This window comes from Macrotis lagotis, chromosome 5, assembly GCF_037893015.1.
Source record: "Macrotis lagotis isolate mMagLag1 chromosome 5, bilby.v1.9.chrom.fasta, whole genome shotgun sequence".
Classification (NCBI taxonomy): domain Eukaryota; kingdom Metazoa; phylum Chordata; class Mammalia; order Peramelemorphia; family Peramelidae; genus Macrotis; species Macrotis lagotis.
Genome location: NC_133662.1, coordinates 79,183,470 through 79,207,493, shown reverse-complemented (window position 1 = coordinate 79,207,493; position 24,024 = coordinate 79,183,470). Strand labels below are relative to the sequence as shown.

Here is a 24,024-nt window from a genome sequence, read left to right as displayed (position 1 = left end):
TACACATTCACTGGAAGCTTCTTTAGTTAAGATGATTTTGCTAACTGGTAGCTAAATGATTCAATTTATTCACAATTAGTCACTAGTTCAATGATATGGAATATTTGTGCTAAAAAAAACAAACTAAAGGCTGTTGAGAGTTTCTCTTTTACTCGGAAGGAAATGATTTGGAATTGTCTCTTTCAGTGGATTAACCTGTATAATAAATTTGTGCCATATACTATACTAAGGGTTAGAGATAGGAATAAGGTAAAAGACAGACCCTGCTCTTACAGAGCTTCCAGCCTTATTGGAGAGACAACACATAAAGGATGATGTACAACTAAGTTAGAGACCAGACAGATGAGCTAAGTAAGGAAAGCCACTTCACCATTTGATGAACACATTTATATAAAACCAAATGCAGAATGGTGTTCAGTTCCATGTAGCCCATTTTGCTTTCCAGATGATAGTGGAGGATGGCCAGAAAAGGTAGAACAGATGAGAGCATTGGAATGAGGGTCATGAAAACTTGAGTTCAAATCCTGCCTCAAAATATTTTCCCCCTTTTAAATTAGTATTTTCTTTCCTTCAATTAACATATGAAAATAGTTTTCAACATTCTTTTTAAAATTGAATTCCAAATTCTTTCTCTTCCTCTTCACAGCAATCACTGAGAAGGCAAGTAATTTGATAAAGATTATGTATGTGTAGTCATGCAAAACATTTCTATATTACTCAAGCTGTAAAAGAAAACATAGACCAAAATTAAAAAAAAATAAAGTATGCTTTGATCTATATTCAGATTCCATCAGTTCTTTATTTGGGGATGGATAGCATTTTTTAGGGTTTTTTTTTACAAAGCAATGGGGTTAAGTGACTTGACCAAGGCCACACAGCTGGGTAATTATTAAGTATCTGAATCCAGATTTGAACTCAGGTACTCCTGACTCCAGAGTCGGTGCTCTATCCACTGTGCCACCTAGCCACCTAGATTTTAAAGAATTTATTTATTTTGTTTTTTTGTAAGGCAATGGTGTTAAGTTACTGCCCAAGGTCACACAGCTAGGTAATTGGTAAGTGTCTCAGGTCAGATTTGAACTCAGGTCCTCCTGACTCCAGGAATGGTATTCTATCCACTGTACCACCTAGCTACACTCTGGATAGCATTTTCTTTTTCCTAAGTACTTCAGAATTTTCTTGGATTATTGTATTTCTGAGAAGAGTGAAATCATTCACCATTAATTATCTTACAATTTTGTTGTTACTGGTGTACAACATTCTCCTGATTCTGTTCATTTGATTTTTGTATCAGTTAATGTAAATCTTTTCATTGCCTCAGACTCTTACTACTTATGAGACCTTGGGCAAGTCACTCTCTTCATCTCTCTTAGTTTCAGTTTCCTCAAGGTTTCTTCCAACTCTAAATCTATGATCCTAAGAAACATACAGTTTTTTTGAACCATCTAAAACCATTAACTGTAAAACTGTAAAAACATAAGACTAAATGAAGATATAACATGACTGAATGATGGCTTACTGTTCTCTTGGAGAGGCAAACAAAGGAAATGGCAGAGTCAATTTCATTATTTGCACAAAGATAGGAAGAAGCAAATATTATTCATGGAACATTAGACCATCTTATTAGGAAGAACTCATTTTTGGCATAAGAAAAAGATCACCATGAAGATAACTGGAATGTAGGAGCTAATTTCTATAGCAGAGGATGAAGAGGTAGAGGAATTCTATGAACACAAAAAAGAATTCCCCAAACCAAGTTAATACATATGTGATACTTGGTTATTTTAATGCAATAGTTGGGCACAAGAGAGAAGGGCAAAAACCAAATCTGTTTGGAGAATAAAATTTGTGCTTGAGAAATAAAAAAGGCAGTTTTTATATCATTCAAGGACCTCACATCTGGATAGAATGAATATTCTATTTAAGAAGAGAATAGGAACAAACTATAAACAGACAGCCCTGAACAAAATCACTGAAGAAAATGAATGATTATACCTTGATCAACAGGAAAAAAGTTGGTTTCTGATACATATCCAAATAGTCAATTTCTGTGTGGTCAGACCATCAACAAGTTAAAAAGATAAAAAAAATAATCATCAAATTAGAAGAAAGTCTCAGAAAATAATCTAATTCTAATGGACTCAACTTGATCTATTCAATTAAGGTATCAAAGTTCCAAACTGGGAAGCCACAAAAGACTAAGATATAGACCTGAATAATTACCATTTCCTGAAAAATTTGAACTGATATAAATAAGTAGTCATAATGAGTGTGCCAAAAATCAAAGAAACTACTTTGTATGGTAAACATTTTTATTTCTTTGCCATAGGAGAGAGGAAAAAGCCACTATAGACAATACCAGTTTTGGATATCAAGTCAAATGACTTGTAAAACAAGATGAAGGATAATAATATATTATGTGTATTATATGATATGATATGATATGATATTATACAACATAATAATGTATTACGTACACTGAATTATATATAAAATATGTGCATTACTTTCTAGGTTTTTACCAGTGGCTGTTTTTTTTTTTTTTTGGTAAAGCGAAGGGGTTAAGTGATTTGCCCAAGGTCACACAGGTAGGTAATTATTAAGTATATGGGGTCAGATTTGAATTCAGGTGCTCCTGACTCCAGGGCTGGTATTCTACCCACTCTGCCACCTAATTGCCCCAAGGGAATTTTTAAAAGTGTAAAAATACCCAGACAATGTTATTTGTCTTTATTGTTACTCACTTTGTGAGGGCAGGAAGGGTGGTATTACATAATGAAAAAAAGGAGGGTAAGCATCTAGAAGGGCTGCTAGGTGATTCAGAGGATGGACTGCTACACTGGGATCAGGAAGACTCATCTTCATATCTGACTTTGGACACGTATTAGCTGTGGGACCCTGGGGAAGTCCCTTAAGCCTCTTTGCCTCCATTTTCTTAGGTTTTTTTTCAAGGCAAATGGGTTAAGTGGTTTGCCCGAGGCCACACAGCTAGTAATTAGTAAGTGTCTGAGGCCAGATCTGAATCCAGGTACTCCTGACTCCAGGGCCGGTGCTTTATCCACTGCACCACCTAGCCTCCCTTGCCTCCATTTTCTTAACTAAAAATGAACTGGAGAAGGAAATTGTCAAACTACTTTAGTATCTTTGCTAAGAAAACCCCAATTAGAGTCATGAAGGATAAGAAAAGACTGAAAATGAGTGAGGAACAACTAACATCTAGAAGAACATAACTTCTAGATAATAAAAACAACTAGCAATAATTTAGAGATTTTTAAATAGATAATAAAAAGTTGGGTCAAAGTGGTAGGTTTTCCTCAGTAGTTATAACAGTGTGATCATAGGAATCAAGATTTAAGACTGAAAGTGACCTTTGAGGTGAACTAATTCAACACAAATGAGGTGAGGAAACAGGACAGGGGGAAAAGCTAAGTGATTTGCTCAAGAATACTTAAGATAGTAAGCAACTGAACCAGGATTCAAAATCATATTCTATATATATAGCCTTAGTGAGGTCATATTTAGGATTCTAGGATTTAGAGCTGGAAGGGTCTTAGAGACAACTTGATTAAACATCTCATCATCCAAACTTATGTGACAAAGAATCAATAATTTTCTCTTGCTGTGTTACCATTTGTAACTAGTTTTGCAAACCTCACAGTACTATACAAATGTGAGAAATTATTTTGAGAAAATTCATGTTTATTAAAATTACAACTGGATTTTCTATAAGGTTCCCAGCAAGATAGAATAGATAGAGTAGTAGATTTGGAGTCAAACAACTTAGATGGAAATAGTAGTTCTGTTACTTCCTTCTGTGATCTTGTGCAAGTCTCTAAATCCTTAGTTTCTGTTGTCAGTCAAGTGAGTTATGGCCCAGATCATTGATCTTTGTCTCCTTAAGCTTTCATCATGTAATTCTAAATAGAATCTCTCTGCATGCATTTGACATGCAATTTCATTCATTAAAACATCAATGTTGGTGCAAATTTTCAGAAGCATGCCTACCTACAATTTTTTTATTATTTCTACATTCCAGCCAGTGGTTTCATAAGTGTGAGGGACTTCACAGTGTGGAAACTCTTTTCACTAAAATAGACTGAAAGCTTATCTGTAACTTACAATCATAGAGAATTGCTTAGGAGACATTAAGAAATCAAATACCCTTTCTTGGTCCTGTATCCAACATGTAACAGGCAGAATTTGAACACAGATCTTTCTGACTTTAAGGCTGGCCCTCTATCTACTAAATTAAACTGTTTGTCAATATATTATTGTATAACCTTTATACAAAAGGAGCCTTTCAATAGCAGATTTTGATCATTGTGAATCATACCAATTTGTTTACTTGTCAGGGAAAGGTGAAGGAGGATGACAATGTAGAATAACAATTGGTGGCCACCACCACCACCATCAAACATAATTCATAATCAACAATTCATTTTAATTCAAAAGCATTTATTGAGAATATGCCACATTCTAGGAACTGTGCTATAAAGAGAAAAATGAAACCTTAAGGAACCTTCAAGGAACATCTATTATGTTCCTATTTCTATTCAATTCCATGACATTTTTCCTTGACTATTATATCAATTTTTCCTCATCACAATCCTATGAGGTAAGTTGGACCAGTTCAAGTTCTCCATTTTATAAATAAGGAAAATAATGAACAAAGAATTGAGGTGACTTGTTTAAAGTTATCCAGAAAATCAGTGGGAAAGGCAGACCTAAAATATAGAGGTCCTTATTCTTAATACAATACTCAATTATATTTCCTTTATAACCCTTGGGTGAGTAGCCAATACAATAAAAGTGATTGAGCATGTTTTCAGTTTAAAAAGCCAAATATTTTCTCAATGACAGTTATTTTTATTATGCACAAGAGAATGAAAACACCATGGTACACTCAAATTAGTTAAGCATACTAGTATAAAACAAAAACTGATTCTTCTGAATGATACCTAAGGTAAGTCTTGAAATCACTCAAAACCAATCTGGACTATGAATATGACATACCATGACTGCTGGTAATTGAATAGATTACTGTAGTTCAAAGATATTCGTTTTCTATAGAAGAATGCTAAACAGAAATGTTGCATATGCCAGGACATTAGAAAACAATGAATAGAATTTTTCCTTTCATTTGTTAAGCTGAAAAACTAATTAAACATATTTTGAGCAATGAGACTTCCAACTCCTCTAAAGTCATTAGGCTCATTACATTTTTCATTCTTATAATCAAAGAATGGGAAGCTGGAAGGGGCCTTAGGGATCCTGTACTTTAGCTCTCTTGATTCATTTGCATGGAAGAAGTCACACACCAGGTCTAATTCAGTTTTTCCCTAATATTACCAGTATCAAGCAAGGTGTCTGGGGGCATTAGAAACTTGTTTCCTGTGACTCAAAGATTAAATGTGGATTAAGTTACCATAATTGTTTGGAATCTATTTGGAAATTGTTTGGAAATTGAATGTTTTCAATGTGTCTAGGCTGGTTACCCTGAATATAAATTTAAAATTATTTGTTCTGATCCCTCTATTTTTAATCTAAAAGATGTATTAAAATAGGCTAAAAACAAGAGTTGAAATAGAGTGGTGGATAGGCAGTAGACCTGGAAGAGTCAAGAAGACCTGTTTTCTAATCCTACCTCAGAAGTTTTCTCTGACTCTTGGTAAGTCTCTTAACTGCTTGGTGCCTTGGTTTCCTCATCTATAAAATGAAGATATGGGTGTGGACTCAATCTCTTTAACATCCTTTCTAGTTCTGAATCTGTGATCTTAAGACAGAATAATCAGAAATCTAAATGAGTTCTGATAAGAAAATCTGAATACTAGGCAATTTTAATAATAACAGGCTTAAGTTTTACTCTACTATTTGGAAGTAAGGATGGGGATGGGAAGATAATGTTTATGGAAGTTTACATTTCAAATCCTCATTTTAGAATATCAAAACTTGCTGTAATCCAGTCTACTACATTCTTCCATTCTAAGCTTTTCATCACTGTGAAGATCTCAAGTAATTCCTTTCCTGCTTCAAATGTTCTTAGAGCCCTTTATTTGGATCTCTCTTGTACTCATCCCATTCTCCTTTGTATTATACTTATCTGTATCTATCCTTCCTCCCCATCCCTCTCCACATATACACACTTTAGAATATAACCTGCTTGAGAGAAGGAATTTACAATGTAGATTTAAAAAAACCCTACATATTCACAATGTTTTGCATACTGTGCATTTAAATAGATAATATAAGCTAAAATTGAGAGAGTTGAGAATTATATGACTTTTATGTGTATTTCTGAAGCCTATAAGATATGTTTGCTAGATTTAAAGTCAAGGTAATGGATTCAAATCATGATTCTCATATGCTGTGTGACTGCAAATTACTTAACCTCTCTGAGGCTCTTAGGCTTAGATGACCTCTAAAATTCCCTTCAAGCTCTAAATTTATGATTCTAAGACAATAATATACACAGTTAAGGAGCTGAATTACTATAAATATGATTTTTCAGGGGTGGAAATTATATGGAAGGCAAAGGGGGATATTATAAGCTGTGGTTCCCTCTCTCATTGTGTTTCTTTAGGGACTTTTTCTCCTTCCTTGCCCTCAAGTAGGGAGCAGGGGACAGAGTAGACTTCCCTGCTCAATCTGAACCCTATATTACCCACAAAAGGCCTGTAGTTCCCTGGTTATGACAAGGTCCCCTTCCCTTAGCTGTTTAGAATACAAACTCCTCATTGAAGAAACTAGAATTTCTTCCCACCTTCTTTGCACCCAAGTTGACTGCATTATTCCTTGATTTGTTACTCAAGGTTTCATGCAAAATTTTAAAACCTGTTTAGATTTTAAGGGCATCTAGGGAGCATAATGGATAGGGCACTGCACTCAGAGTTAGGAAGACTCATCTTTCTGAGTTAAAATATTAAGTAAAATTATAACACCTAATTCCCAAGGTTGTTGTGAAGATCAAATGAGATAGTATTTGAAAAGTGTTTTGCAAACCTTAAAGAGTTGAATAAATGCTATTATTATTGTTGTTGTTGTTAATAATAATAATGGCTTGCAATCCCAAAATTCAAAGCTAAAGAACAGTTAAGAAAATACTTTTTATAGAAGGAAATTGTGATATAACCCCATCCCCTTACCCCTCTCAACCCACACCAATGATTGAAAGAACAAATGGAATTGTTTTGAATATTTCCACCTTGGCCCTCTTTCCATTCATTATAAGAGTGTGAGACCCAGGAATTTCTAAGAACCCATTCAGTCTTTGTGCCTACTAACTAAAATCTAAACTTACCAGAAATAGAAAGGTATCAAGGATTAATAAACTATATCATTATAAAACTCAGATTTTTTTTCAGCCTACTTACTAGCTATGTGACTGTGTGTTTGTGTGTGTGCGTGTGTATATGTGTGTGTGTTTGTGTGTGTGTGTGTGTGTGTGTGTGTGTGATATCTATTTGGGGTAGTCTGGAAAAAAGTATCTTTTTAGGATGAGACTCTTGCAACTGAATCTCAATAACCTAAAAATAACTTTCCCCCTCCCCACTCCAAAAGCTTCCCCCCACCCTCATCCCCAAGTATTTCTTGCCTTGTCCCTTCTTTTCCTTGATGGAAATTAGCTTGTTAGCTAATTGAAAACATCTTGCTTATGACAGAAGAGGAAAATGGTCATTATAAAACATAGGGAATCCCTGTCTCAGCTATAAAAACATTCTTCTTCCCCAAACAGTATTTGGAAACAATCCAGGTGGGCTTGCAGCAAACTTGGAGACAAAATGAAAGCCTGGGTCATTGGTTTGAACTCTGGACATAGTTATAGAAAAAAACTCTCAAATGACTAGGGTTCTCCTTCATACTCTTCCATTGTGCTTCAAAGTCACCTCATCAAAGGCCTAGTCCCTTTCTATTGGCTAAATAATGGATACATCTGTCTTCTCTAAAGTTTCAGTTGTGTCCTTATTTATTAGGTGAATCTGATTCCAATATACTTTGATTCTTCTTCCCCGTTAGTCTCCATGCCCCTCGTTTTCTGAGGTTAAAAACACTTAACCTTCCTTTGTGTGAGTTAAAATGTGCTATATAAAGGTCTATTTTTTTCCTTTCAGATTTATGGCTTGACTTGCTTCTTCAGATATCTCTAAGGTGTAGACTTAGTGCTAGAAATGAGACCCTCTAATTTATCTCTCTTACATTTATAGATGAAGAAACTGAGAATCAAAAAATTGAAGTGCTTTGTCACAAGTCACATTGGTTTTACATGACAAAATTTGGACTTCAGTCTTGGCTCTCTGAATGCAACCAAGGTTCTTTCCAATGGTACCAAACTGACTCTCTCCTTCCTCAAAAAAGCAGAGAAAGTATATTAGGAATATAGCTGTTGTGGGATTCAATTTATGTAAGTAAAGTCTATTGTAAACCTAAAATTAACCAGATAACTTAAATGGGAATCTCTGATTTCACTGACTCAATAGTTCCTTTCAACAATACAGATTGTAACTCATCCATGTCTTCCCATTCTATATGCTTTCCTTCCATATCCTCAAAAAATTTCCCCAACGAAGGTCCATCCATTGTGATAGAGGCCTTCCTTACTTTCTTCCAACCCTACAAGGATACCACTTTTGAGGGCAGCTTCCACTTGTCATTTCTGCTTTTGAACCATGGCCAGCCCATTTTTTTTCTTGTCTTTATCCTTTATCCCTGCTCTTCTTAAAAGTTCTTCATTTGTTATTGATTATAGCCTAATCAATTACACTATGAATCTCTCAATGGCCTTCTAAGTGATATCCATCTTTAGTTCTTTGGAGATCATGATGTTCTGGCATCTCTACCAGACAGCACTCATAATTTTAATGTACTATATATCTATATCTATATATATATAGTTATAATTATTATTGCTATAGTTGTCGGTAATATTATATTCTTCATTGTAACAATGTGTACATACAATGTTTTCAATGTATCTCTCAGATTTTGAGGGAAACCCCATGGGAATAATTTTTCTTTTTAGTTTTTGCAAGGCAATGGGGTTAAGTGATTTGCCCAAGATCACACAGCTAGGCAATTATTAAGTGTCTGAGACTGAATTTGAACTCAGCTCCTCCTGACTCCAGGGCCAGTGTTTTATACACTGTGCCACCTACCTGCCCCAGTATCTACATATGCAATCAAAGAATTTATATTTATATAATATCACAATAAACCTGGGTGGTAGGTACTATTATTATCCCCATTTTGAAGATGAGGAGCCTGAGACAAAGGCTAAAGTGACCTGCCCAGAGTCACATAGTTAGTAACTGAGTGACTGAGGCTTGATTTGAATTTATTTCCTCTTGACTTAGGCCTGACATCTATACACTCTGCCACCTATTACTAACAACACACACACACACACACACACACAACATATATATATATATATATATATCCAATTTCTGACATGAATTTTTAGTGATATTTCCTTTAACATCTCTATTCACTACTTAGATGTTTGTATCTGCTTCAGAATTCTTTCAGTTTTCCTAATTTCCTTTTTAAATTGAGTTCTTTGAAGAATCATTAGGTCAGTTCTTACAGATGACTAAATTCTCACAGGTCAAAAATCCGAAAGACAAGTGTGAAAGACTAATACTAATGCAGATACTATGGCACTACCATCAAATCACTGTGATAAGTTTACTTTGGATCAATATTATTTCAATTGTCATATGTGTTTCAGGGTATCAGATTTTTGCCTTTATACTTATTAGTTTTGGCACTGGTTCAATGGGAGGGAAAGGTTGGAGATGAAGGGATTCAGGAACAACCTATGACACCCAAATGTCTTCCTTCCTAACTTGTGCCTGAAATTCTCTTAGAGATTCATGTTTTTAGATACTAAATTTCAAATCTCTCTAGGAAGGGACATACTTTATGCAACTGATACTCAGAATGGTTCTTTTACAACTTCTGGTTTTAGCAGCATCAGTCTTCTGTCTGATGCTATATTTTAAAGAATTACTTCAGAAAGCTATATTTTAGACTCTTTGGGACATATAATATAATCACATGACTCCTCTGATATAATGATGATAGCAAAAGTAGTTCCAGAGTCACAAAACTCTGAAAACTAATCCTTTGAACTTTTATCAATCATTTAAACCTCTGTGTAACAAGAGGAATAATTGGCCTATGGGAATCTATCCAGACATCTGCAGCCATCCTGATCCATATCTAGCCACTGGATCCAGATGGCTTCAGTGAGACTGGTGACTTTGCCTAGTCCTCCTTCACTAAAAATCAAATTTACTTTCATGTCATGGCCTTGTCTCCCTGATGTCATGGTTCTCTTTGAGAACAACTACAATAAAATAGGGTAGGTGATCATGTGGTTAGACTGAGGCATAAGAGATGTGCAGCCCAAGTGCTAACCTGGTACCAACAGAGCAGAAAACAACCCAAAGAAAAATTTTTGATATATTAAATATATCCTTTGAAAGTGAATCTTTCAGGTAACATGGATAAGAATTACACAGAAGATGTCATGGATGACTTGTGATCTGAACTCGTAATAATAATGACTGAATTTTTGTAAGGTTTTGATATTTGTAAGGTATTTTGATGTTTGATATGGTAATTAAAGAACTCTCTGTGGAGCTATAATAAAGAAAAAAACAAAGTTTAAGTCCTGCCTCTGATAACAAATTAACTGTGTGAATTTGGGAAAGTCACTTAACTGCTCAATGCTTAGGTAACTCTCCGAGGGGAAGAGAAGGTACTGATCAGCATTAGTAGAAAGAATAACCTCATTTAGTAATATCATAGACTGATGAAATCACAGGTCTAGATCTAACCCCTGTCCCTTAGACAATCATCTCATTTTATTCTCAGACCCATGTTGTGATGAAAGATTATTATAATTCCCATTTTATAGAAGAGGAAATAGAGATAATTATATTAAATGTCTTATAAACTTCACCTTTAATAGTGTGAGTAATCCCTCCATTAATGCAAAGGCTCAGAGAAGCTATCTGATCTTCTAGGGACATAAAGCTTAATCCATTTTTTAAGGTAGTCTCTGAATTCTATAGATTCTATATCTGATTCTGAATTCTATATCTTATCTAAACTTCAAATTCAGCAATCAGACTATATTCTGTTTCCCTCCTTGAGCCATCATTTATGAGAGAAATCATGGTGGAAAGGGGGCTCACCTTCTTCATCACCATTGCAAAATGCTGACTACCTCCAAAAGGCAGATGGATTCAGGATCTTTGGAAGAGGCAATATTCTCCCAGTCCCCCATACCACCATTTTTGCTTCTAACCTAGCCCTTATAGCTATCAACTGGGGAAGCCACTTCTATGGAAAAAGGGACCATTATCTCCACCAATTGCTGATCAACTACAACATGCAGGATGGTAATAAGCCACCCTAACTGAAGCCGAAAGGTACTCTGAGAGACTGACAGGATGCGCCAGATGAGTCAAAGGACCACCACCTTAACTACCATCAACTCAAGGACTCTTAACCCAAGCAAGAGCTTTGGAGTTAGTGACATTTAATAATGACATTATTATCTCCTGCTTTGCTGCAGTACCCTAAGGACCATGAGACTTTTCCATCTGACTGCAGTTGAAACCTTTAATATGCATTGCCTCTAACTTTAGAATGTAAACTCTTTAGGAGCAAGAACTCTCTAGTTTTTTCTGTTTGCATTCCTAGCACTTAGTATGGTGGTTTGTATACAGTAATTTATGTGCCCAATAAATGCCTCATTCATTCATTTGCCCCAAGCTACCACTAAACCTAAGATACCCACAAAATGAGATCATGGGTATGCTAAAATGAAGTGTATGAGGAAGGTTTTCATGGGACTGGGAGGGAAGAGGAAAGAATGAGGATCCAAGTTTCTGAAAGTAAAAAATATCTTAAAAAATCCAAAATAAAACTGTTTTACTATTCAGTCTGAGATTGCTCTAAAAAGGTTAAACTATCCTGAAAAGATGAGCCCTTCCTATAACTACCCTACCTTCTATGTTACCACTGAGGGGCTTGACTCTCAAATCTTTGGGATATTGACTTTCCCTTTAACAATATTATCTTATCTCATATTCAGTTTTTGAATACTGTGCATATTTGGACAATTTTCATTGAACGCAACAAATTACTGGAACAACCACCAGGCTATATGATGGTTCAATTGACTACATGTTGATAGGTAGTTATCTATACACATATAGGAGGTATATTTCATGGGTTTTTCTGTCTGAAGAATATATTTCATTGAGGTCAGGGTGCTGATGAGCTTGTGGTCAGTTGAGGTCATTCTAGGCCTTAGATGGTAGACACTATCTGTTGTCAGCACTGTATCAGAAACCTTTCTGATTTAACGAGTAAATGCACTCTATTGGTATAGTTTCTGAGAGCTCAAGGTCACACTATTAGATAATAGAGTAAGACTAGAGGAGACTGCCATTACAATCTTCTATCAATGGATAGAGTCCCATTTTGTCCTACTTAGGACAGAATCTTCATTAGGGTTTGTTTAGCAAACCCTTGGTCTATATACTTTTAACCAGTGATTTGAGTCATGTAAATATCATGTTATCAATTTTTAATCTACTAGATGCTAAGGAAAATAAGGAAAAGTTTTATATCTTATTTAAACTTCATGTCTTTCTGAGTGCCTAGAATAGTGATTGATATACAACTGGCACTTAAAATGCTCATTGCTGTTAAATAAGATTCTTTCTGGCTCAGGTTATAATTCTCTGACTCTAGGGAAGTTCACATTGTCTCTCTAATCCTGTCTGCTTTTACCACTGATCCAAGATATGTTCTCTTCCTCTAGACAGTTCAAAAACAATTCTGTTTTGGTTTTCAATTTAAATTCTCTTTAAAATTTCACCTGACTCTTCCCCATTTGCCAGGACCCAATACCACTCTGTTTCTTTTATATATCCATTAATCATCAACCTTTTACAATTGACTTCACACTTCTGAATACATAATATTTTAATATGGAAACCCTAAAGGTACTAGTGATTGGCAAGAATCAGAGAATTTTAAAATTGGAAGAACCCTTGGAGATCATTTAGTCTAAGGTTCCCCTCATCCAAAGGTCGTTTGACAGCATATCTGATAGAAACAGCTAATGGAAAATATTTACCCCTGGTCAGATCAGGATTATTAGTAATAGGGAAAACAAGAGAAAGTAGATAAGCTCTTCTATTAGAGGAAATTGATATAACAAAGGTCAAAGAACCATTGATATTTTATTAGGGGATAATGATATTTTTTGCAAAAAACAGAACTGCTTACTGAAAGGAATTATAGGGAAAGAGTAAGTTAACCCAAACAACAGTTCAAGAAAATTGGAAAAAGCATGACCCATAGTTTTCTGAACATCAAAGACTTAATGGACTTCTTATTCAATATTCATCCAACAAAATACTTAGCACCTATCACTTCAGTATCTAGGAATAAAAAAATAACACTATTGTCCTTACCTTCATGGAACTAGTAAGGAAAAGAACTGAACCTTAACTATTCCCCATATGAGGAAATCTTCTCTCCCAACACAAGTCAGTTGCTTCTTTGCAATTTATAGTCTTAGACAGTAGTCTAGAGCACTAAAAATCTTTTTTTTTAGGTTTTTTCAAGGCAAATGGGGTTAAGTGGCTTGCCCAAGGCCACACAGCTAGGTAATTATTAAGTGTCTGAGACCGGATTTGAACCCAGGTACTCCTGACTCCAGGGCCGGTGCTTTATCCACTACACCAAGAGGACAGATAACAGTAATTTTTCTGGTGGTAGAAGTGAAAAAAAGTTGGAGTGGTTCTGGGTTCATATATATGAGGGAAAGAGAGAAGTCAAAGAGGTACTATAAGCATGAGTAACTGATGAAAGATAAATGGTGCCCTTGACAGGAATAGGTAAGACAGGAGGAGAGTCATACTTGGGAGGAAAGATGAGGTCAAAATTGAACATATTGAGTTCGGATGCCAATGACTTTTTGCTTAGGTCTGGACCTATGATTGAGTTGTTGCTAGTCAGAATTTGAATTCAAGTCTTCCTAACTCAAAAACTGACTTGGCTTTTGTTGTTGTTCTTTCCCTCTTAACCCACAAAACCCCTGTACCTTCCCTAACATGGGAAAATATACAGGATCCATTTGACAAGGCTGATACAAAGTTTAAGAGAGAAATCAGGGATATATCCTCCTTTTCACTCTCTACCCCTACTCATCCACCTACACCCAAACCCACACCTATACACAAGCATATATACACACATACATGTATATTTGAGAATCAAGGGCACTGAGTCAATAGTTGAAACCATGGAAATGATGATCATGGAGCAAGTGAATACAGATAGGAAAAAGAGTTGAGCATAAAATTCAAATTATCCTAAGTGTTTAAGATAGTGGAAATCATGAGAAGATCCAGGGAAAGGCTCAAAGAAGGAAAGGCCATAAAAGTTGAGATGAAACAGGAAGTGATATTCCTTGAAAACCAAGACAGAAAATATGAAGGAGAAGGTAGTACACCATATAATGCATCAGAAGTCAGAGAAGCAAAATAAGAAATAACACTGAATTTTGTTATTAGAAGATCCCTAGTGATATCTGAGATAACAGTTTCCATATGAATAATGGAAACCAGATTGTCTGTCAAAGTAAGGAAGCATAGACTGGTAGTGGGGATCATTTTTTTTTTCAAAAAAGTTAATTATTGAAGATAAATATGCAAGTAAATTGGCAATAAACAATAATAATATATGTATTCAGTGCTTTAATTAAAGATTTATAAAACACTGCCCTCGCACTAAGTTAGGGCAATTATTATGATTCACTTTTTATAGCAGATAAATCTGAACAATCAAATGATTATCAGATGGTCACTTCCCTGGCAGAGTTGAGGAGTCCAAGTTATTGTTCTCGGGTTTTTAGGATGGTGACACCTGAGCATGTTCCTAGATGAGGGAAGGAATAATTTCAGTGGAAGAAATTGAAGTTTTAAAGTAAAGCAAGGATGATTGGTAGAAGGAAGTTCTAGAAGAAAGATGGGGCAGACTCATGGACAGAAAGAGAGAGGAAAGTTGGAAAAAGAAATGCTTCTGAGACAGAAAGGAAGGGGGGGATAATAGATGAATATTTGGAGAAATTTTAAGTAGAAGAGTGTTAAGCTGAGTTTTTAAGTTAGGCTATCTCTGTCTCCAAAATGGAGGCAAAGTCATCTGTGGAGAGTGAGGCATTTAGGGATGGAGGAGAACTGGAAGGAACTGATCTCAGAGCACAATCCCTTAGTTTTAAAGATGAGAAAACTATGCCCTAGGAAGGGAATGTGACTTGTCCCAGGTCACTTAGGTAGTAAAGCTCATTAGATTTTAAACTACTTGAGGGCAGAGACTATCTTTTGACTCCTTTTGTAACTTCATTTTTAAAAATAGTTCTTGATTCATAGTAGGTAGTTAATAAATGTTTATTGATTGATTGATCAGAGGTGGGATTTGAACCTAGAAACCTCCAATTCCAGAGCAAGTACATTTTCCATTAAACCATCCTGTGACCTATATATTCATATGTATATATATATATAATGTATTTATAATATATTATATGTATATATAAAATGTGTATATAACTCACATTTTTATATATGTGATATATAGGTATATATATATAAAATAATGTATATAATATGTATATATGCATATAATATATGTATATATAATGTATATAACATATAATACATGGATATATATAAACATATCCACTTGCATAATCAAATATGCATTTGTTTATAGTGTGTATATGTGTGTATTTATTTGTAAATATATATACACATATAGCACAATCCATTTTATGAGGCATAGAGTATCTTAATAAGGGGGGCTTAAAAACTGGTTTGAGAAATCATTTCTATCTAAGAAGATACCTTGTCTCTAATGGAAAAAAAAGAAGCCTTGTTTGAGGTTGGTAGTGTTATTATCTCCATTTTAGAAATGAGGAAATTGAAGCTGAGACTGATTAAGTGACATCTTAGGCTCTTCAACTGGAATATCTGGGAGAGAATTTGAACTTAGGCCTTCCCAAATCCAAGTCCAACATTATCCATTTCATCACCTAACTGATTCTTGTTTTGATTCAAATGGATAGGCTTTGGTTTTTGTGATCCTTTATGGATTTTTCTTTTATTTTTTTAGTTTATGGTGGTGGTAAGAACATAGGTTCAAGTGGATTCTGGTTGATCTTCCAATTATATCATTAGAACTGCTGAGATCTGATAAGTTAGATAAAAACTTCAAAAGCAAAGTTATCACTAGACCTCTGTATATTATTTATATATATTTCATTCCTACCTTCCTCCCCCCATCAAAAAAGGTACTGTGCTCTATGAAGAAAGCAGAATTACAGTAACCCAAAGGAAAAGTGAGATGTGCACATTTAGAGATATCTCTACTCCAAATGTTAATCCAAACTACTTAAGGCTAGACCCAAGCTCATATTGGTCTGATCAGCCATATAGTTAGGCACACTGTGCATTGATCCTGACATAGTGATATAATTTTGGTCCTCTCTGAGTACAAAGGACAACCATTTTTCATTTAGCATAGTTTTAGGTTTTTACAAGGCAATGGGGTTAAGTGGCTTGCCCAAGGTCACACAGCTAGGTAATTATTAATTGTTTGAGGCCGGATTTGGACTCAGGTGCTCCTGACTCCAGGGCTGGCGCTCTATCCACTCTGCCACCTAACTGCCCCCATTTAGGTTTTTAGAATAAAAACAGAATAAAAATTGTGAAGTCATTAAAAAAAGTGTACACTTTGTGCACTTTGTTGTAACATGCAACAAAGTAGATGTTTGGTATAAGCTAGGAAGGCGTTATATAAAGCTGAGTGATCTTAGGCAAGTCTGTTCTTCAATTTCTTCATAATAAATGTGTAGAACAATCTAACAAAATTATGATAGAGGTGATAAGAAGCAAAGATTTAGAATTTGAAGGGACCATAGACGGCACTTAATCTTACTCCCTTATTGTACACAGGTTCAAAGGAACTTATTTTGGGTTACTGATATGTTGTAGAGGGAATGCTTTTTCAATGATTGCTTTGATTAAATGATCAATGAGATTTCTTCTAAGTTTGAAATTTTTGTAGTGCAAGGGGATAGAGTCCTAGACTTGTAATCAGTAAGAACTCAGTTCAAATCCAGCCTCAGACACTGACTAACTATGTGAACCTGGACAAGTCACTTGACCCTATTTGCCTCAGTTTTGTCATCTGTAAAATGAACTAGAAAAGGATGTGGCAAACCACACCAATATCTTTACCAAGAAAACTCCAAATGGGATCATGAAGGATCTGACACAACTGAAAGAACTGAAAAACAAAAGCTATGGCCATAAAGAAAGAGTTTTGCAAAGGTTTTGGTGGCATAAAAAGAGAAAGAATAAATATTTCTATTTACAAGCAAAAATACTCTCCAGAAAAACAGAAATGCTAAAGCATATGCTTGTATGAGGTAAAAGAAACAGGAGAAAACCTACATAAAAATAAGGCAAAATATGAAAACGAAAGGAGAAATGAAAAGAAAATTTGAAGTTACTGTGGTTCTCACATAATTTATGGTATTATTTTTGGAATGTAGGATGAGTTTTTCTTGTATTAGGAAAAGAACTTTAAATATGATTAATGTGAATATTTTGAGTAACACTATTATATGTGGAATCTCTATCCCTGAAGATAGTCATAAAAATAAGAAATAACCACTTATTAGGGGAAAGGTGGAAGCTAGGAGGTGCAACCAAGAGTACAAGCCTGGAATCAGGAAGACTTGTCACCCAACCCTCTTCCCTCAGTTTTCTCATCTGCAAATTGAGTCAAAGAGGGAAATAGCAAATCATTCCAGTATCTTTGCCAAGAAAACCCCAAAACAGGGTCACAAAAATTGAATATAACTGAAACGACTGAACAACAGTCTAGACATTTATACACTGGGCAGTGGAGGAATGGACCAGATTCTCTTTTTTACAATATCAAAGGATCATAGATCTGAAGCTGAAAGGCAGTCCAGGGGACATATAGTCTAATCCCTTTCATTTTTAAGGAAGAGAAACTTGATGCTGAGGTCACACAGGGAGTAAGCAATAGAAATAGGATTTGAACATAGGTTCTCTAAGTTTGGAGGTAGTAATTACAGGATCACAGATTTAGAGCTTGATACAGTATAAGAGATCACTGAGTCTAACCTTTTCATGTTGTAGATGAGGCAATTGAGGGTACAAAGAGTTTAAGTGACTTTTTCAAGGTCATACAGTTTGTAAGTGCCTGATGAAAATTTGAACTCAGGTCTTCCTGACTCCAAATCCAACACTATCCATTTTACTATCTAAAGGTTCCTAAGGAAAAAAAAATGTTGACAGAATCATCTAAAAGTTGAATGGTTTTCCTGGGAACTATTGAGATGCTTCTTACTAGAGATCTTGAAGGTTTTTAGACTTAATGACTCTGAACCCCAAAATACTACTTTCCTGGATCATTCAGCCTTAAATAAGGGGAAAATCACCACAGAGATGGATTACCCCTTCCTTGACTCCACCAACACACATAATGACTATCTGCCACTGACTGGCAAGTAAATCTAAGAGTGACAGTACCCCTTAGACCACTGATCATACTTCTAGACCAGCCCCCACAGTCAGTATCCAGGAAACAACCCTCAAGGAGATATGGCTTGACAACTGCTCCTGCAAATGATCTGTCACGGCTACTGAAGATCCAGAAAAGAAAATCCTTGTCATCAAAGCCTTGGTACAGTCACTAGGTGAACATCAGAAAATGACTTGATTTTATCAACAGTAATGACAGTAAAGAATAGGAAATACCATCCACTTTGCCACTTTATCCCAAGAACCATGGAACCTTTTCTTCTAACTTGCAACTGAAACCTTCTCTATTTAATTCTCTCCCCCAGCTGAATGTGAGCTCCTTGAAAGCAAGACATTGTTTTCCTAAATGTATTCCTAACATTTAGTACAAGGATGATTTGCACATAGGTTTTGCACATAGTAAGCAATCATACTCAGACATAGGTTCAGATATAAGAGTAGTTCTGGCATCCTTTCCAATTTTTAGATTTGCTGATTTAAAGATCTCCCCATTATAATGTTTCCTCTGCAGATGAGATGAGAACTGGGGCAACTTCTCCACTGCTGAAGCACATATAGAAGATGGAATGACTCATGCTATCTGTTTATATTGATATATAAAAATTGGCCTCTTTTTAAATATCTGAAGATGATGAATTATATATTACTTTGTGGTCTACACATTTGTTCTCCTCTTCATTGTCAATCATCAATTTGCAGTTTGATTTTAGAAAGCAGCAATGTATTTTTTTTAAAGTACAACAAATTGAGTCCCCACTGATGGACTCACTTTTTCCTCTGTTAAGTGATCCCAGTGGGCTGAAAAACAGGTTTTCTAAAATTCTTAGTATAATTTTAAATTGTTTGTGCTTGAAACCACACTAAAATTTTTGGGACACCCTATATTTTAGATGGGAGGGAGAGAAGAGAAAAGAAGCAGTTTTAATATTTGCAAAATGTTTTCCAAAATGCTTCTATATACCCAAAATGTTTGGTGCCAGTGTATTTTAGGGCTCATAGAATTCTTCAACAACCCTTTCATTGTCTGGATGAGGAAACATTTATTTCAGCAGAAAAACAATCACTCTGGAAAAAGGCTGTAAATGATGATGGCATGATTCAATCTTCCTACATGAGATGTTTCACATGTGCCTAGCTAGTGAAGTTGAAGTCAGAGATCCATTTCTACCTGATGGTTTCCCTTTAAATATATGAATCAAAGAAAATATATTAGTGATGCCTTGATTCAAGGTGGTCAGATGTGAGCCTTTATTTTGACATTATAAATTATAGCCTTTGTATTAAAAAAGACATCTATTTTTCTATGTAGTTATTCACATACTTCACATACATACATGTGAGAATGGACTTGGAAAATGAAAAAAAAAACCAGATCATTCAGGGAAAGCTGTCTAACCTAAATATTCTGGTCATTTTCTCTAATGCTCTGATGAGGAGGACCAGGTAACAGGCATCTTAGTATGCAGAAAGCTATGTCCCTTGCAAGTAAGGTAATATTGGATTATCTTTTAATACTTAAATTTTTGTTAGTTCCATTTCAATGCCTTGTCATGATGGAGAAGTGATGGTGAATTCTTAAATGATATATAATACAGACAAATAATGGTAATCTAGAAAAGCTTCAGATATAGGTAGGTAAAAGAAATTGTGTTTCTCAATTGAAAGAAAATCTGTTTGCATTAACTTGATCAGGATGGAGAAGGCTCATCACTCATTACATTGGTCACTAGGTGGTACATTTTTGGGGCCATAGATTCCAATGAAACCACTTACTGACTGAGTCAGAAGGATAATTCTGATACTGGTTAAAAACCTCTTTTTTTTTTTTTTCTTTTTTGAGGGGGTTGATAGCATGATGGAGTGGATAGACACTGGATTTTGAATCAAGAAGACCTGGGTTTAAATTCTGCCTCAGTGTAATCCCAGGCAAGTGACATGTCACTTTGCCTCAACTCCTTCATCTATAAAATGAAGAGATTGGACTCAAATGGCCACCTAGGTTCCTTCCAGTTCTAGATACATAATTCAGTGATGAGTGCATACATATACATATAAACAAAAATATCAGATATCTATATCTATCTATATATTATAAATAAATGGCCAGCTGGAACTTCTTTTCATCTGCCTGTCTTATTTAAGATGTACTTTGGGTTAGAATAACCTGAATACAAACAAGTTGCAGTCTTATGTCCTGATGCCTTCTTTCTGACTTAGGTATCTCTATTATCAAGGTCAAATCCTTTGTTTACTTATTGAGGCATGTATGCAATGTAATAGACTTTTCCTAGATAAGGGTCTTTAATCAACTCCAGTTTCTAAATCTTCGCTTCTGCTGTCCTGAAAGCTGCTATGGATCATCCCAAGATTTGAATTCAAGTAAATAGTACTGACCCCTACATCCTTTATTGTATGCAAAAATACCTTAAATCCTTTTGGAAGTAGACAGAATATATAATCCCAAATATCCGAAATCTGGAATGTTTAAATATTGAATTATATGTGCATTCTTTATAACATATAATCCATCCATTCATCCACTCATATCTAGTCACTGAAAGTTAGTTAGCTCAGCTTTAGCATGGAAAATTGAATCTCCAGTAACTAAGGAGGAGCTGCCAACAAAGAAACCCATGCCATTCTAGGGTCCAGTGCTATCTGCCTGGATGCCCGATTATTCCAACCCAGTGCTTATCAGTCGCTCGGGTACCCTTCCCTAGGTACCCAGGCTCTTTCCCCTCATCATTGAGCTTTGGGCAATTGACGATTTGCTCCCGCCCTCAGGATATTTTGCCCCATCATCTTTACCCCACGGAGCATCTCCACTGCAGGGCAAGCAGCCAAGAGTCTCAGACTCTGGACTAGGGGGGAAAAGGGAAATTATGCCCCGGGAAGCGGCGTCCTGCTCACCTGGCCGTCCCGAGGCCACCGAATGCCACCGCGGCTTCTGCTAGCTCCTGGCTGCATGGTGATCGCTCAGCCAGCTGCAGGGGAACTAGTTGGGGGCTCCCGAAGGCTCGCCCCGCTTGTTCTTTCGTCCCCTTCTCTCCTCTCTATCAGGAGACAGAGGAAGAAAAGCTCTGCTTCTCACAACTCCTTGCGGTCGACTCAGTGTGGGGCAACCGCTAAGCCTTCACTTCTCCCTTCTGGCTTCTGGAATCCAGTTATCTCTGAACTGGCGGGGTAGGAAAGGACCCGGGGAGAGAGAGAGAGAGAGAGAGAGAGAGAGAGAGAGAGAGAGAGAGAGAGACAGACAGACAGACAGACAGACAGACAGACAGACGACAGACAGACCCTTCCCGAACCTTCCCAGAGGAGAGCACTCAGCCCGGAGCGGAGCTCGCCCTGCAGCAGGGGGCTAGGCTCCTGCAAGTCTCTGCCTGGTTCTAAGCGTGGAGAGGATGAGGAGAAGGAAGGGGAGGAGGAAGGAGAGGAGGAGTCCTTTTAAATCCACCTCGCAGGTAGCAGCTATTCAGAGCTCAACCTGCTCCTGATCAGACAGTTAGGGCTGGAGGGAAGAAGAGAGACTTCCAAGACAGTGGAAGAGAACAGGGATCTGAGCATCGGGCTCACTCAAGCTCCCCCAGTTTTGAGGTTACAGAAGAGGGACACCCCCTCCAAAACCCCGAAACCTCTTGAGCGGTGAGCGCCCTCCCAGGGGCTGACACTAGAGGGCAGCGCCTTCCACTGAATAAGACCTAAAGCGAGCAGGCGGGGGGGCGCAGAGACGACCGAGAATAAGGGTAAAGATCAGGGTAAGGTTAGGGAGAGGTAGGGATGGAAGAGACGGGCTCCTCCTCTCTCCCTCTTCTAGTCCTGGCTCCGCACTGCGGGTTGAGGAGACTAGGGCTGTTCAGAATTGGCTGCTGAAGGAGGGCCTTTCTTTTCTCTTGTAGAAGAGCTGGAGAGGAGGAAAAGGGCTGAGGATGGAGAGGAGGGGCAAGCTTGAGAGAAGGGAGTAGAGGGACAATGCCAGGCTCTTGGCATAGTCCCTTGTGTAGGAGGAGGTAAATTGCTCAACTCAAAACTGTAAGTGGTGATTTCCATAAATATGGAGGAGATGAGGGAAAGAAAGGGTATGTCTCTCTAAGAGAGTGGACCTAGGAGGAAGGAAAGGTTATTAATGAAGACTGGGAAGACATTTGAATTGATTCTCACGTGGCAGCCCATTTTGTAGCCTCAGATGACGGAATTTAATTCCTCCTTCCAACTCCGTGACCTTGAGTAATCTCAAACCTTCTTGGGTCAGTCAAAAGAGGAGACTGGACTAGCTAAGTTTGCAGGTCCTTTTCAGCTTTAGAGCTATAGCTCTGATTCTGTGGTTGAATTAGAACAGAAAGTTAGCTGAGAGGTCATCTAGTCAAATCATTCATTTTTATAGCTACAGAAACCTGGTCCCAGAGATTTGCCAGAGACCAAACAACTAAAGTTTTTAGAAAAGCAGATTGCTTTTTATAGTTGTTCATTGGTGTCTAGTTTCCTCACCTGTAAAATGAAGGGATTTGACTAGAAGGCCTCTGGATATCTTCTGATGTCAAATCTACTACCCTACAGCTCCTAGCAAAAGCTCCTGAAGAAATGAATTAAGGGTTGCCTTACCAGGCCAGGGATAATTATGATTTGAATTTGACTAAAGGGCTCCTCATAGCTAGTCCACCATTTCTGAGCTGGGATCCAGTAGGGCAAATGGATTCACATAGACTTCAATTCACATGTTTTGTTTCCAATTGGTATTCTCTTGAAGATGGTTTTATTTATTTTTTTATTTTATGATGGAGAGGAAGATTTGGAGTGGATGGTGGGTGTAACTACAGTAGGAGAGACACAGAAACCACAATGTGAAGCTTTTAAGCCCCAAGAAGCTTATGTGAAATAAGTTATATTCATAGTATGCCAAACTAGTTTTTTTTTAGTCAAGAACAGTATTATGGTTGAATTATTAAGGAAGAAGTCTTACAGCTTAATTCCAAAGGAGAATTTCATGTGCCTTTAATAACAGAAACAAAATAGGGAAAAATACGAACCCAGTTCTCCAACTCCTAGGATTCATAAATGAAATTAGTAAAGATCTATTTGAGTAAAAAGTACAGTTAAATAAGGCCAAAAGAATGATTATTCCCAGCCCTTGGACTCTGAGTTGCTTTTCTTGGTTTCATTCCAACCTCTAAGGAAATGGGATAACTTGAAAAGTTGCCACAGGAAGCATGGAAAACATTTTTCCTTCTATGAATGGAATGATGTTTCTGGCCCTGGTTCATAAAACCTAGACTAGGAAAGATAGATCAAGAGTGATGTTCTAATTCATCTTGGAAAGAAAGATGCTGTGATTTATTTATGGCCAGCATTCCAAAAAAAAAAAAAA

The 24,024-nt window shown here is 36.6% G+C and overlaps 1 protein-coding gene across 4 annotated transcripts in view; it reads right to left on the bottom strand.

The window, feature by feature from the left end:
- Positions 1–22,744, bottom strand: part of HTR1E (5-hydroxytryptamine receptor 1E) — a 102,894-nt gene extending 80,150 nt beyond the window's left edge. For all 4 annotated transcript variants that reach the window (XM_074187115.1, XM_074187114.1, XM_074187113.1 and 1 more), the window contains exon 1: positions 21,573–22,744. The gene's annotated coding sequence lies outside the window, so the exon portion shown is untranslated. The remainder of the gene's footprint in view (positions 1–21,572) is intronic.
- Between the last annotated feature and the right edge of the window lie 1,280 nt (positions 22,745–24,024).